Raw genomic sequence first — 16403 nt, forward strand, 5'->3', positions numbered from 1 at the left:
CCTCCTCCACCATCTGTACAGCGGCACAATGCAGTCAGGGGGTAACGTCCTCCTGGAATCACCAAACCCAGATTCTTCCATCAGACGCAGATAGAGAAGTGTGATCCGTCTCTGCACAGAACACGTCTCCTCCAGAGTCCAGTGCTGTGGGCTTTACACCACTCCATCCGACGCTCAGGATTGTGCTCGGTGATGTACGGCTGCATGCAGCTGCTCGGCCATGAAGCTCCTGGTGGGGGCGCAGTGTTTGTGCTGATACCAGAGCAGGTCTGGACTCTGCAGTTATGGGGTCAGCAGAGCGGTGGTGACTTTTCTGCCCTCTGCTCCTCCGCACTCGGCCCCTCGCTCTGTAATATTATGGGGTCTCCACTTCCTTCCATTTCTCAATAATATCACTCACAGGTGATGGGGAAGATTCAGGAGGAAGAAGTGTCATGAACGGACTTGTTACCCAGGTGGCTGCTATTACAGAACGGCACTGGAATCAGTGATCTCTGCACCACTGGCCGATCTGTCACATGTTAGTAAAGGCAGACGGCATGGCGGGGGGGGGGTGGAGGTTATACACCGGGGGGCAATGGGGCTAAAGGAGAAACTGTATTCAGATGATTATGTCATACTTGGAGCAGAAAGGTCACCATCCATGTAGGTGGTTGGTCAGACTGGATACTGATGTTATTATGACAGCAGTAAATTCATTGTCACACTCACTATAAAAGCGCATAGATGACTGACAGCCCGGTTTGTCCTACATATGACACTGGCAGAACGGGTTTAACAGGAAAGAAATGTATTTTTACAATGGATATAGAGGGCAATTATTTGCATATTTGTGTATTAAGAGGAGATCAGTGTCCCTGTATCTGTGTATTAGGAGGAGATCGGTGTCCCTGTATCTGTGTATTAGTAGGAGATCGGAGTCCCTGTATCTGTGTATTAGTAGGAGATCGGTGTCCCTGTATCTGTGTATTAGTAGGAGATCGGTGTCCCTGTATCTGTGTATTAGGAGGAGATCGGTGTCCCTGTGTCTGCGTATTAGGGGATCATTGTTCCGGTATCTGTGTATTAGGAGGAGATCGGTGTCCCTGTATCTGTGTATTAGGAGATCGGTGTCCCTGTGTCTGTGTATGAGGGGATCATTGTTCCGGTATCTGTGTATTAGAAGGAGATCAGTGCCCCTGTATCTGTGTATTAGGAGATCAGTGTTCCGGTATCTGTGTATTAGGAGATCGGTGTCCTGGTATCTGTGTATTAGGAGGAGATCGGTGTCCCTGTATCTGTGTATTAGGAGATCGGTGTCCCTGTATCTGTGTATTAGGAGGAGATCGGTGTCCCAGTATCTGTGTATTAGGAGGAGATCGGTGTCCCTGTATCTGTGTATTAGGAGGAGATCGGTGTCCCGGTATCTGTGTATTAGAAGGAGATCGGTGTCCCTGTATCTGTGTATTTGGAGATCTGTGTCCCTGTATCTGTGTATTAGGAGATCGGTGTCCCGGTATCTGTGTATTAGGAGGAGATCAGTGTCCCTGCATCTGTGTATTAGGAGATCGGTGTCCTTGTATCTGTGTATTAGGGGATCAGGGTCCCTGTATCTGTGTATTAGGAGGAGATCGGTGTCCCTGCATCTGCGTATTAGGGAATCAGTGTCCCTGTATCTGTGTATTAGGAGATCGGCATCCCTGTATCTGTGTATTAGGAGAACGGTGTCCCGGTATCTGTGTATTAGGAGAAGATCAGTGTCCCTGTATCTGTGTATTAGGAGATCGGTGTCCTTGTATCTGTGTATTAGGGGATCAGGGTCCCTGTATCTGTGTATTAGGAGGAGATCGGTGTCCCTGCATCTGCGTATTAGGGAATCAGTGTCCCTGTATCTGTGTATTAGGAGGAGAGCGTTGTCCTGGTATCGTTGTATTAGGAGGAGATCGGTGTCCCTGTATCTGTGTATTAGGAGGAGATCGGTGTCCCTGTATCTGTGTATTATGAGGAGATCGGTGTCCCTGTATCTGTGTATTAGGAGGAGATCGGTGTCCCTGTATCTGTGTATTAGGAGATCGGTGTCCCTGTATCTGTGTATTAGGAGGAGATCGGTGTCCCGGTATCTGTGTATTAGGAGGAGATCGGTGTCCCTGTATCTGTGTATTAGGAGATCGGTGTCCCTGTATCTGTGTATTAGGAGGAGATCGGTGTCCCTGTATCTGTGTGTTAGGAGGAGATCGGTGTCCCGGTATCTGTGTATTAGGAGGAGATCGGTGTCCCTGTATCTGTGTATTATGAGGAGATCTGTGTCCCTGTATCTGTGTATTAGGAGGAGATCGGTGTCCCTGTATCTGTGTATTAGGAGGAGATCGGTGTCCCTGTATCTGTGTATTAGGAGGAGATCGGTGTCCCTGTATCTGTGTATTAGGAGAAGATCGGTGTCCCTGTATCTGTGTATTAGGAGGAGATCGGTGTCCCTGTATCTGTGTATTAGGAGGAGATCAGTGTCCCTGCATCTGTGTATTAGGAGATCGGTGTCCTTGTATCTGTGTATTAGGGGATCAGGGACCCTGTATCTGTGTATTAGGAGGAGATCGGTGTCCCTGAATCTGCGTATTAGGGAATCAGTGTCCCTGTATCTGTGTATTAGGAGATCGGTGTCCCTGTATCTGTGTATTAGGAGATCGGTGTCCCGGTATCTGTGTATTAGGAGGAGATCAGTGTCCCTGTATCTGTGTATTAGGAGATCGGAGTTCTTGTATCTGTGTATTAGGGGATCAGGGTCCCTGTATCTGTGTATTAGGAGGAGATCGGTGTCCCTGCATCTGCGTATTAGGGAATCAGTGTCCCTGTATCTGTGTATTAGGAGGAGAGCGTTGTACTGGTATCGTTGTATTAGGAGGAGATCGGTGTCCCTGTATCTGTGTATTAGGAGGAGATCGGTGTCCCTGTATCTGTGCATTAGGAGGAGATCGGTGTCCCGGTATCTGTGTATTAGGAGGAGATCGGTGTCCCTGTATCTGTGTATTATGAGGAGATCGGTGTCCCTGTATCTGTGTACTAGGAGGAGATCGGTGTCCCTGTATATTAGGAGGAGATCGGTGTCCCTGTATCTGTGTATTAGGAGGAGATCGGTGTCCCTGTATCTGTGTATTAGGAGGAGATCGGTGTTCCGGTATCTGTGTATTAGGAGGAGATCGGTGTCCCTGTATCTGTGTATTATGAGGAGATCGGTGTCCCTGTATCTGTGTATTAGGAGGAGATCGGTGTCCCTGTATCTGTGTATTAGGAGGAGATCGGTGTCCCTGTATCTGTGTATTAGGAGGAGATCGGTGTCCCTGTATCTGTGTATTAGGAGGAGATCGGTGTCCCTGTATCTGTGTATTAGGAGGAGATCGGTGTCCCTGTATCTGTGTATTAGGAGGAGATCGGTGTCCCTGTATCTGTGTATTAGGAGGAGATCAGTGTCCCTGCATCTGTGTAGTAGGAGATCGGTGTCCTTGTATCTGTGTATTAGGGGATCAGGGACCCTGTATCTGTGTATTAGGAGGAGATCGGTGTCCCTGCATCTGCGTATTAGGGAATCAGTGTCCCTGTATCTGTGTATTAGGAGATCGGTGTCCCTGTATCTGTGTATTAGGAGATCGGTGTCCCGGTATCTGTGTATTAGGAGGAGATCAGTGTCCCTGTATCTGTGTATTAGGAGATCGGTGTCCTTGTATCTGTGTATTAGGGGATCAGGGTCCCTGTATCTGTGTATTAGGAGGAGATCGGTGTCCCTGCATCTGCGTATTAGGAAATCAGTGTCCCTGTATCTGTGTATTAAGAGGAGAGCGTTGTCCTGGTATCGTTGTATTAGGAGGAGATCGGTGTCCCTGTATCTGTGTATTAGGAGGAGATCGGTGTCTCTGTATCTGTGTATTAGGAGATCGGTGTCCCTGTATCTGTGTATTAGGAGGAGATCGGTGTCCCGGTATCTGTGTATTAGGAGGAGATCGGTGTCCCGGTATCTGTGTATTAGGAGGAGATCGGTGTCCCTGTATCTGTGTATTATGAGGAGATCGGTGTCCCTGTATCTGTGTACTAGGAGGAGATCGGTGTCCCTTTATCTGTGTATTAGGAGGAGATCGGTGTCCCTGTATCTGTGTATTAGGAGGAGATCGGTGTCCCTGTATCTGTGTATTAGGAGGAGATCGGTGTCCCGGTATCTGTGTATTAGGAGGAGATCGGTGTCCCTGTATCTGTGTATTAGGAGATCGGTGTCCCTGTATCTGTGTATTAGGAGGAGATCGGTGTCCCTGTATCTGTGTGTTAGGAGGAGATCGGTGTCCCGATATCTGTGTATTAGGAGGAGATCGGTGTCCCTGTATCTGTGTATTATGATGAGATCGGTGTCCCTGTATCTGTGTATTAGGAGGAGATCGGTGTCCCTGTATCTGTGTATTAGGAGGAGATCGGTGTCCCTGTATCTGTGTGTTAGGAGGAGATCGGTGTCCCTGTATATGTGTATTAGGAGGAGATCGGTGTCCCTGTATCTGTGTATTACAGTGGGTACGGAAAGTATTCAGACCCCTTTAAATTTTTCACTATGTTTCATTGCAGTCATTTGGTAAATTCTAAAAATTTCATTTTTTTTTCTCATTATAGTCCACTCTGCACCCCATCCTGACTGAAAAAAAACAAATGTAGAAATTTTTGCAAATGTATTAAAAAAGAAAAACTGAAATATCACATGGTCATAAGTATTCAGACCCTTTGCTCAGTATTGAGTAGAAGCCCCCTTTGAGCTAGTACAGCCATCAGTCTTCTTGGGAATGATGCAACTAGTTTTTCACACCTGGATTTGGGGATCCTCTGCCATTCTTCCTTGCAGATCCTCTCCAGTTTCGTCAGGTTGGATGGTGAACGTTGGTGGACAGCCATTTTCAGGTCTCTCCAGAGATGCTCAATTGGGTTTAGGTCAGGGCCCTGGCTGGGCCAGTCAAGAATGGTCACAGAGTTGTTCTGAAGCCACTCCTTTGTTATTTTAGCTGTCTGCTTAGGGTCATTGTCTTGTTGGAAGGTGAACCTTCGGCCAAGTCTGAGGTCCAGAGCACTCTGGAAGAGGTTTTCATCCAGGATATCTCTGTACTTGGCCGCATTCATGTTTCCTTCAATTGAAACCAGTCGTCCTGTCCCTGTGGCTGAAAAACACCCCCATTGCATGATGCTGCCACCACCATGTTTCACTGTTGGGATTGTATTGGGCCGGTGATGAGCAGTGCCTGGTTTTCTCCACACATACCGCTTAGAATTATCACCAAAAAGTTCTAACTTCGTCTCATCAAATCAGAGAATCTTATTTCTCATAGTCTGGGAGTCCTTCATGTGTTTTTGAGCAAACTCTATGCGGGCTTTCATATGTCTTGCACTAAGGAGAGGTTTCCGTCGGGCCACTCTGCCATAAATGCTCGGCTGGTGGAGGGCTGCACTGATAGTTGACTTTGTGGAACTTTCTCCCATCTTCCTACTGCATCTCTGGAGCTCAGCCACAGTGATCTTGGGTTTCTTCTTTACCTCTCTCACACAAGGCTCTTCTCCCACGATTGCTCAGTTTGGCTGGATGGCCAGGTCTAGGAAGACTTCTGGTGGTCCCAAACTTATTCCATTTAAGGATTATGGAGGCCACTGTGCTCTTAGGAACCTTGAGTACTGCAGAAATTCTTTTGTAACCTTGGCCAGATCTGTGCCTTGACACAATTCTGTCTCTGAGCTCCTTGGGCAGTTCCTTTGAGCTCATGATTCTCATTTGGTCTGACATGCACTGTGAGCTGTGAGGTCTTATATAGACAGGTGTGTGCCTTTCCAAATCAAGTCCTATCAGTTTAATTAAACACAGCTGAACTCCAATGAAGGAGTAGAACCATCTCAAGGAGGATCACAAGGAAATGGACAACATGTGACTTAAATATGCGTGTCTGAGCAAAGGGTCTGAATACTTATGACCATGTGATATTTCAGTTTTTCTTTTTTAATAAATTTGCACAAATTTCTACATTTCTGATTTTTTTTTTCAGTAAAGATGGGGTGCAGAGTGTACTTTACTGAGAAAAAAATGAACTTTTTAGAATTTACCAAATGGCTGCAATGAAACAAAGAGTGAAAAATGTAAAGGGGTCTGAATACTTTCCGTAACCAATGTAAGAGGAGATCGGTGTCCCTGTATCTGTGCATTAGGAGGATATCGGTGTCCTGGTATCTGTGTATTAGGAGGAGATCAGTGTCCTGGTATCTGTGTATTAAGTCACGGCCCCACTATCAGTATTTGGTCAGTATTCGGTCAGTATTTTTTCTCAGGAGTGGGAGCCAAAACCAGGTGGGGAACAATCAGAGAAAAAGTATAATAGAAACAAGTCGCCAATTCTGCATTTATCACCCACTCCTGGTTTTGGCTCCCACTCCTAAGAAAAAATACTGACCGAATACTGATCAAATACTGATAGTGAGGCCATGGCCTTAGAAGCTCGGTGTCCCGGTATCTGTGTATTAGGAGGAGATCGGTGTCCCTGTATGTGTGTATTAGGAGGAGATCAGTGTCCCTGTATCTGTGTATTAGGAGGAGATCAGTGTCCCTGTATCTGTGTATTAGGAGATCAGTGACCCTGTATCTGTGTATTAGAAGGAGATCGGTGTCCCTGTATCTGTGTATTAGGAGGAGATCAGTGTCCCTGTATCTGTGTATTAGGAGATCAGTGACCCTGTATCTGTGTATTAGAAGGAGATCAGTGACCCTGTATCTGTGTATTAGAAGGAGATCGGTGTCCCTGTATCTGTGTATTAGGAGGAGATCAGTGTCCCTGTATCTGTGTATTAGGAGATCAGTGACCCTGTATCTGTGTATTAGAAGGAGATCAGTGTCCCTGTATCTGTGTATTAGGAGGAGATCAGTGTTCCTGTATCTGTGTATTAGGAGATCGGTGTCCCTGTATCTGTGTATTAGGAGGAGATCAGTGTCCCTGTATCTGTGTATTAGGAGATCAGTGACCCTGTATCTGTGTATTAGAAGGAGATCAGTGTCCCTGTATCTGTGTATTAGGAGGAGATCAGTGTTCCTGTATCTGTGTATTAGGAGATCGGTGTCCCTGTATCTGTGTATTAGGAGGAGATCAGTGTCCATGTATCTGTGTATTAGGAGATCAGTGTTCCTGTATCTGTGTATTAGGAGGAGATCGGTGTCCATGTATCTGTGTATTAGGAGATCAGTGTTCCTGTATCTGTGCATTAGGAGGAGATCAGTGTCCCTGTATCAGTGTATTAGGAGGAGATCGGTGTCCCTGTATCTGTGTATTAGGAGGAGATCAGTGTCCCTGTATCTGTGTATTAGGAGGAGATCAGTGTCCCTGTATCTGTGTATTAGGAGGAGATCAGTGTTCCTGTATCTGTGTATAGGGAGATCGGTGTCCTTTTATCTGTGTATTAAGAGGAGATCGGTGTCCATGTATCTGTGTATTAGGAGATCAGTATTCCTGTATCTGTGTATTAGGAGATCAGTTTCCCTGTATCTGTGTATTAGGAGGAGATCAGTGTCCCTGAATCTGTGTATTAGGAGGAGATCAGTGTCCCTGTATCTGTGTATTAGGAGAAGATCAGTGTTCCTGTATCTGTGTATTAGGAGATCGGTGTCCCTGTATCTGTGTATTAGGAGGAGATCGGTGTCCCTGTATCTGTGTATTAGGAGGAGATCAGTGTCCCTGTATCTGTGTATTAGGAGAAGATCAGTGTTCCTGTATCTGTGTATTAGGAGATCGGTGTCCCTTTATCTGTGTATTAGGAGGAGATCAGTGTCCCTGTATCTGTGTATTAAGAGAAGATCAGTGTCCGGGTTTCTGTGTATTAGAATTAGGAGATCAGTTTCCCTGTATCTGTGTATTAGGAGGAGATCGGTGTCCTTTTATCTGTGTATTAAGAGGAGATCGGTGTCCATGTATCTGTGTATTAGGAGATCAGTATTCCTGTATCTGTGTATTAGGAGATCAGTTTCCCCGTATCTGTGTATTAGGAGGAGATCGGTGTCCCTGTATCTGTGTATTAGGAGGAGATCAGTGTCCCTGTATCTGTGTATTAGGAGAAGATCAGTGTTCCTGTATCTGTGTATTAGGAGATCGGTGTCCCTTTATCTGTGTATTAGGAGGAGATCAGTGTCCCTGTATCTGTGTATTAGGAGGAGATCAGTGTCCCTGTATCTGTGTATTAGAATTAGGAGATCAGTGTCCCGATATCTGTGTATTAGAATTAGGAGATCAGTGTCCCGATATCTGTGTATTAGGGCTATGACTTTAGTGGTTGCAGTATTATTTGTAATGTCTGTATAGAAAGATTTGGAAGACCTCTGTATAAGGAACTAATGAGAGCTTTATTAGGGGGTGTGAGATCTGCGTATAACACAATGCTAAGATACTTACTGCTGTAAATAGGTAAACGTTAAAAAGATGAAAGATCTGAGTAACAGAAATAGTACAAGAAGTCAGTGTATTAGAAGTAGGTAAGTGATCTGTGTATAAGAACACTGTGATAGATGTGTATTAGAAGGTGTACTATGAAAAGGTGAGTGGCCTGGATACTAAAAAGTATTTCTATTAGCAATGGATTTCTTGTGTATAAGAACACAGTATCAGCTTCCTGCATTAGGAACAGGGACTGGTGTACATAGAGCCTGTTTTACATAAAGGCTGGCGTCCTGTATATAAAAAGTCTCTGCCTTAGACATATGCAAACGATCTGTATATACAGTCACAGTCAGAATTATTCATCCTTCCATGATCAGTGTTTTTAGTACTTAGAGTTCCTCTGGCTGTTATGACATGCTGCTCCTCTGGCTGTTATGAACTGCTGCTCCTCTGGCTGTTATGACATGCTGCTCCTCTGGCTGTTATGAACTGCTGCTCCTCTGGCTGTTATGACATGCTGCTCCTCTGGCTGTTATGACCTGTTGCTCCTCTGGCTGTTATGACATGCTGCAGAAATGATGCATAGCCAGGCATCGGCTTCTGATAGCGTTCCTGAAAAATCTTAGGCCCTTCCTCATGTGCACCTATGTCACTATGGGTATGTGCACACATTCAGTATTAATATTGGAGCGTTGGCAGGAACAATGCTGCAGAAAATTTGTGCATTTTTGATGAATTTTTTCCCATTCATTAGATTGAGAGAAAAACGCTGAAAGAATTGACGCTGTAGATGTGAAACTGCTTTAAATGTGCAGGGAAAAAATAAGCCACATGTGGATGGGATTTCAGAAATCTCAATCACTTTGCTGGTACTGTAAAACGCTGCATTTTTTTTTTTTGCATGAAAAAACATGTACATCCCCGAATGTTTTTTTGATTTGCTGCAGTCACCTTCTTCACATCCCACCAAAGATTTTCTATGGGGTTCAAGTCAGACAATTGTGATGGCCACTCCAGAATCTTCCAGGATTAATTTAAAAACCGAGCCTTGGTGGACTGTGAATTACGGTTGGGATCATTGTCCTGTTGACGCACCAATGAGGCCCGAGTTGCAGCTTCCTCACAGGAGGCATGAGCTTTTCTTTTAGGATTTTCTGATGCTTAAGTGCTTCACTCTGAGCATCATCCAGTCACCACCATGCTTCACTGTAATTAGCACCAAGCCACTGCCATGCTTCACCAAGCCCCCCGCCATGCTTCATCGAGCCATGGCATCATCGAGCCACTGTCCTGCTTCACTCTTGGCATCACTGAGCCACTGCCAAGCTACATTGTACGCATCACTGATCCCCAGGCATGCTTCATTGTAGGCATCACTGACCCCCCGCCATGCTTCACTGTAGGCATCACAGAGCCTTCACCATGGTTCACTGTAGGCATCGTCAATCCACAGCCAACCAGGCATCATACAGCCATCGCCAAGCTTCACTGTAGGCATCACCGAGCACCCGCTATCTTTCACTGTAGACATCACCAAGCTGCCACCATGCTTCAATTTAGCCATCAAGAGCCCCTGCCATGTTTCACTTTAGGTATCACTTATCCCCCACCATGCTTCACTACAGTATATAAATCACTGAGCCACAGTCACCATGCTTCACTGTGGACATCATCCAAGCCACCACCATGTTTCACTGTAGACATCACCATGCCCCTGGGGCATTCTTCACTGTAGGTCTCACCAAGCTACCACCATGCATCACTGTTGACATCACCGAACCACTGCCATGCTCACTTTTCCGTGTATGCTCCATTCTTCCTCATCCTGACATACTGCAGATTCATAGGCCCGAAAGGTTAAAGTTTTATTGCTTTGCTCCATAGAACAACATTCCAGAACTTTTGTGACTTACTTATATGACTTTGAGCAAATTGGAGGCAAATTTTCTTGTACTTTTGGGTCAGTAGAGGTGACATCTTGTGAGTGTGGACATGGGAGACTTTCAGTGTTTAATATGTGCTTTACTGTACAAGCTGAACCTCAGCACCCACTGCCACCAAATGTGGGTCTTTTATCACCGGTCTCATCAGGAATCTGGTGGCAGCAGGTGACAGCCACATCCTGGTTGTGTAGCTGGAGATCCTTTAACTCTGAACTTGAGAACTTTGCTTTTATGTTGTATCTCTAAGAACATTCATTGCCCTAGTATCATTTTTGTATCCTTTTCCTTGCTTTTACATGGCAATGATCTCTTAACTTTGTGGACCCTTCTCTTGAATTCTCCATTTTTTCTAACATGCAGTTAAATGTCACAGTCAATAAACCCCTAGCTAGTCCAGGTATTTGATGTTTATCTGCAATTACTGATGCATGAAGCTCTTGGTTAGAACATCTGGTACTGCAGGAAAATGTATAAGATGGCAGTAGCTGGTATTAGGAGTGGCCTTTATACTTTCCTCAACATTGAAGCTGGAACACCAAGAAGGAAAAGTGGTGGAATTCTGGAAATCCCAGGATGGAGATGTCACTGATCTGCAAATGATGAAAAAATGGAAGCAATATTTTCAAAAGATTTTTATTTCTTCAGTCTGGAGTTTGAGCCTTGTGCAAAAATCCGGGCACTTCCAGCCTCGGCTGCTATCACTGAGGTCATTAATGATCATCTGAGGGATGTTCTGCTGCTGAATGCACTTGGGTAAATCATCAAGATCCGCTGCTGGCAGCTCCTTTGTAATAACTGACCAATGACATCCGGATGTGCTCAATGGGAGACAAGTCCGGAGATGCAGCAGCCATGGAAGCACGGTTAGGCCATGCATGCTGCTCACAGTAGCACGAGCAACGTGCAGTCAGATGTTGTGTTGAAAGTGGCTCTAGGGACACTTTGGAGAAATGGTTCTACCACCCAATCAATGTAATGCCGAGCTGTTAGTGCACCTGGAATGAAGAGTACAGGGGTCCGGCTACTGCACATTATGCCACCAGCACCATAATCCCGGGAGCAGGGCCGATTTGATGTTCCCTCGTGAAGGCCTCTTCATGGCGTTGCCTATGTGGTCTCCAGATGGTCACCGGAGACTGGAATGGAGCGATGGAGGTCTATCATCTTCAGTGATGAGTCCTGCTATTATCTTAGAAGCACTGATATCCAGAGATTTTTCTGGAGACCCCATGGGCACTGACAGGAACAAGCCTTCAAAAGGGAACATCACTTCAGTCCTACTCCTGGTTTTATGGTGTGTGGTGGCATAATCTACAGTAGCCGGACCCCTCTAGTCTTCATCCCAGGTGCACTATCTCGGCATTACATTGATTTGGTGGTAAAACCAGTGGTGCGGACATTTCTCTAAAGTGTCCCAGGAGCCGTTTTTCAACATTATGCCAGGTCACATGTTGCTTGTGTTACTATCAAGAGTCTATGCAGCCTAAACGTTCTCCCTTGGCCTGCAACTTCTCCGGACTTGTCTCCTGTCGAGCAGATCAGGGACGTCATTGGTTCGGTGATTACACAGGAGCTGCCAGCAGTGGATTTTGATGATTTGCCCAAGTGCATTCGGCGGCAGAACCTTCCTCAGACGACCATTAATGACCTCACTGATAGCAGCCGAGGATGTAAGTGCCGGGATTTCTGCACGTGGCTCCTACTCCAGACTGAAGAAATCCAGAGGTTTGGAAAATGTTCTTTCCATTCCTTCCCCACTTGCAGATCGGTAACGTCTCCGTCCTGGGATTTCCATCATTCCACCATTTTTTCTTCTTTGTGGTGTGATTTCAATGTTGAGGAGTGTGTAAAACATTGTAAAAGGTCTCTGTATTAGGAATAAAGTGGTCGTAGGAGATATTAGGAGTAGGTAGGTGGCCTTCATATAAGAACAGGGTAAGAGGAAACAGGTAGGGAGCAGATGTATAAGTGGGCAGCAGGAGGGATAAGGAATGAACAGGGTAACAGATCTCTGCATTAGGAGTAGGTGCGCAGCCTGTATATTAGGAGCAGGAAAGAGGCCTTTGCATTAGGATCAGGTAAGTAGTCGGATGATTAGATAGCAGTGGGAGGTATTAGTAATAGGTAGGTGGCCTGTATATAAGAAGAAGATGAGCGGTCTCTGTGTTAGGAGGTGGATGACCTGTGTAACAGGAAGTTAAGAGGTTTATGTATTAGGAGTAGGTAATTATAGTTATTAGGTAAGTATGGCCTGTAAATAAGGGTAGGGTAAGAGTCCTCTGTATTAGGAGATGGTGTCCTGTGTATAAGAGCAGGGTAAGAGGCCTCTGTATTAGGAGTAGATGGTGTCCTGTGTATAAGAGCAGGGTAGGATGTCTCTGTATTAGTAGATGGTGTCCTGTGTATAAGAGCAGGATAGGATGTCTCTGTATTAGGAATAGATGGGAGGCCTGTGTATAAGAACAAGGTAAAATGTCTCTGCATTAGAAGCAGATGGGTGTCCTGTGTATAAGAATAGGGTAAGATGTCTCTGTATTAGAATAAGATGGGCATCCTGTGTATAAGAGCAGGGTAGGATGTCTCAGTATTAGTAGATGGTGTCCTGTGTATAAGAACAGGGTAAGATGTCTATGTGTTAGGAATAGATGGAAGGCCTGAGTATAAGAGAGTAGGATATCTCTGTATTAGTAGATAGGAGGCCCTTGTATAAGATCAGGGTGGGATGCCTGTGCATTAGGAGTACATGGTGTCCTGTGTATAAGAGCCGGGTAGGATGTCTCTGTATCGGGAGTAGATGGGAGGCCTGTGTATAAGAGCATGGTAGGATGTCTCTGTATTAGGAGTAGATGGTGTTCTGTGTAGAAGAGCAGGGTAGGATGTCTCTGTATTAGGAGTAGATGGGAGGCCTGTGTATAAGAGCAGGGTAGGATGTCCCTGTATTAGGAGTACATGGTGTCCTGTGTATAAGAGCCGGGTAGGATGTCTCTGTATTAGGAGTAGATGGTGTCCTGTGTATAAGAGCATGGTAGGATGTCTCTGTATTAGGAGTAGATGGTGTTCGGTGTATAAGAGCATGGTAGGATGTCTCTGTATTAGGAGTAGATGGTGTTCGGTGTATAAGAGCAGGGTAAGATGTCTCTGTATTAGGAATAGATGGTGTCCTGTGTATAAGAACAGGGTAAGATGTCTCTGTATTAGGAGTAGATGGTGTCCTGTGTATAAGAACAAGGTAAAATGTTTCTGTATTAGAAGCAGATGGGTGTCCTGTGTATAAGAATAGAGTAAAATGTCTCTATTAGGAGTAGATGGGAGGCCTGGGTATAAGAAGAGGGTAGGATGCCTGTGTATTAGGAGTAGATGGGAGGCCTGAGTATAAGAACATGGTAGGATGTCTCTGTATTAGGAGTAGATAGTGTCCTGTGTATAAGAGCAGGATAGGATGTATCTGTATTAGGAGTAGAAGGTGTCCTGTGTATAAGAGCAGGGTAGGATGTCTCTGTATTAGGAGTAGATGGTGTCCTGTGTATAAGAGCAGGGTAGGATGTCTCTGTATTAGGAGTAGATGGGAGGTCTGTGTATTAGAGCAGGGTAGGATGTCTCTGTATTAGGAGTAGATGGCGTCCTGTGTATAAGAAGAGGGTATGATGTCTCTGTATTAGGAGTAGATGGGAGGCCTGTGTATAAGAGCAGGGTAGGATATCTCTGTATTAGTAGATGGTGTCCTGTGTATAAGAGCAGGGTAGGATGCCTGTGTATTAGGAGTAGATGGGAGACCGGTGTATAAGAGCAGGGTAGGATGTCTCTGTATTAGTAGATGGTGTCCTGTGTATAAGAGCAGGGTATGATGTCTCTGTATTAGGAGTAGATGGGAGGCCTGTATATAAGAGCAGGGTAGGATGTCTCTGTATTAGGAGTAGATGGCGTCCTGTGTATAAGAAGAGGGTATGATGTCTCTGTATTAGGAGTAGATGGGAGGCCTGAGTATAAGAGCAGGGTAGGATGTCACTGTATTAGTAGATGGTGTCCTGTGTATAAGAGCAGGGTAGGATGTCTCTGTATTAGTAGATGGTGTCCTGTGTATAAGAGCAGGGTAGGATGTCCCTGTATTAGGAGTAGATGGTGTCCTGTGTATAAGAGCAGGGTAGGATGTCTCTGTATTAGTAGATGGTGTCCTGTGTATAAGAGCAGGGTAGGATGTCTCTGTATTAGTAGATGGTGTCCTGTGTATAAGAGCAGGGTAGGATGTCTCTGTATTAGTAGATGGTGTCCTGTGTATAAGAGCAGGGTAGGATGTCCCTGTATTAGGAGTAGATGGTGTCCTGTGTATAAGAGCAGGGTAGGATGTCTCTGTATTAGGTGAGTGTCCTGTGTATAGGGATGCTGGGAATACAAGGCCAGCTCCCTACATTAGGTCCAGTCCCCCTCCCTCTCCCGGCTGCCATGTATCTCCTCGGCAGCCCCTGCACCACCTCCGTATTACATGACATCCTAGAACATGTCTTACCGTCAGCGCTGCCTCCTCGGCTCATGGCATCACTGCCTCCAGGATGATTCTGCTCCAGACAGGTGACAGCTCCGAGCACCCCAGCCCTGGGGGAGGAGGAGGAGAGGGGGCTGGGGGTCTCCTCTGGATCCAATTCTTCTGCAAAATCCAAATGTCCAGACTAAACCATCAGCGGCCGCCAAAATAGGTCATTCCAGCATCTTGCATCCCGGAACGCCCTGCATCCGGCACAAATCCACGGGGTGCCCTCCTCGGCTCAGTCCGGGGGAGCCATTGAGGATTTAGGGAGGTGGGGGGAGACAGCTGAAGACACCTGCAGGTGCAAAACCGAAATCCGGCAGAGGAGAAAGGCTTTAAAAAAGGCAAATCTTCCCTTTGTCAGCGGGAGATGGGGATAAAGCTTCCATGAAAAGCCCGGAACGACAGTGTATTCCCCACCCTCGGTCACACACGGCGCCGATGCTGCACACACACAGGGTGTCACACACTGTTAAAGAGACATCAGCATCATTATCAATAATTCATGACTCCGAGCTCGCCTCCTCCCCGGCTGTCTATACCCTCCTCCTCCTCCTCTCCAGAGTCACCGTCCCCTCCTCCTGAGCCATACGCCACTGGGGCTGTACGGAGCCTGTGACATGATGGGCTCTGCTATCCCTGCTCCGCCTCGTCACCACAATACATCTACAATCTGTAGCTATATACATAGCACAAGCAGCGTTCAAGATGGCGGCAGGGTGGGATCGCACACATCAGAGGGGACGAGCACGTAGTCTCATATCTATGGTCCCCGACTGATGGTCCCCAGACACCACTAAATCCAGCAGAAAGGATTAGATCTAGTCCCATACTATTGTTTTCTTGTCTAGCTCCTGACTACTTGTATATAATGGCAGTATTATAGTAGTTATATTCTTGTACATAGGAGCAGTATTATAGTAGTTATATTCTTGTACATAGGGGGCAGTATTATAGTAGTTATATTCTTGTACATAGGAGCAGTATTATAGTAGTTATATTCTTCTACATAGTGGGCATTATTATAGTAGTTATATTCTTGTACATAGGGGCAGTATTATAGTAGTTATATTCTTGTATATATGGGGCAGTATTATAGTAGTTATATTCTTGTACATAGGAGCAGTATTATAGTAGTTATATTCTTATACATAGGGGCAGTATTATAGTAGTTGCATTCTTGTACATAGGAGCAGTATTATAATAGTTGTATTCTTGTACATAGGGGCAGTATTATAGCAGATATATTCTTGTACATAGGGGCAGTATTATAGTAGTTATACTCTTGTACATAGGGGGCAATATTATAATAGTTATATTCCTTTACATAGGGGCAGTATTATAGTAGTTATATTCTTGCACATAGTAGCAGTATTATAGTAGTTATATTCTTGTACATAGTAGCAGTATTATAGTAGTTATACTTGTACATAGGGGGCAGTATTATAGTAGTTATATTCTTGTACATAGGGGGCAGTATTACAGTAGTTATATTCTTGTACATAGGAGCAGTATTATAGCAGTTATATTCTTGTA

General features: G+C 45.4%; 1 protein-coding gene across 1 annotated transcript in view; it reads right to left on the minus strand.

Annotated features, from left to right (window-relative positions):
• The window catches only part of FBXL16 (F-box and leucine rich repeat protein 16), an 84094-nt gene extending 68540 nt beyond the window's left edge, over nucleotides 1-15554 (minus strand). Inside the window, exon 1 of the mRNA XM_073660653.1 lies at nucleotides 14850-15554. The gene's annotated coding sequence lies outside the window, so the exon portion shown is untranslated. The remainder of the gene's footprint in view (nucleotides 1-14849) is intronic.
• Between the last annotated feature and the right edge of the window lie 849 nt (nucleotides 15555-16403).

The sequence above is a fragment of the Phyllobates terribilis genome, unplaced genomic scaffold (assembly GCF_046119375.1).
Source record: "Phyllobates terribilis strain yellow unplaced genomic scaffold, ASM4611937v1 Scaffold_33__1_contigs__length_13283291, whole genome shotgun sequence".
NCBI lineage: Eukaryota > Metazoa > Chordata > Amphibia > Anura > Dendrobatidae > Phyllobates > Phyllobates terribilis.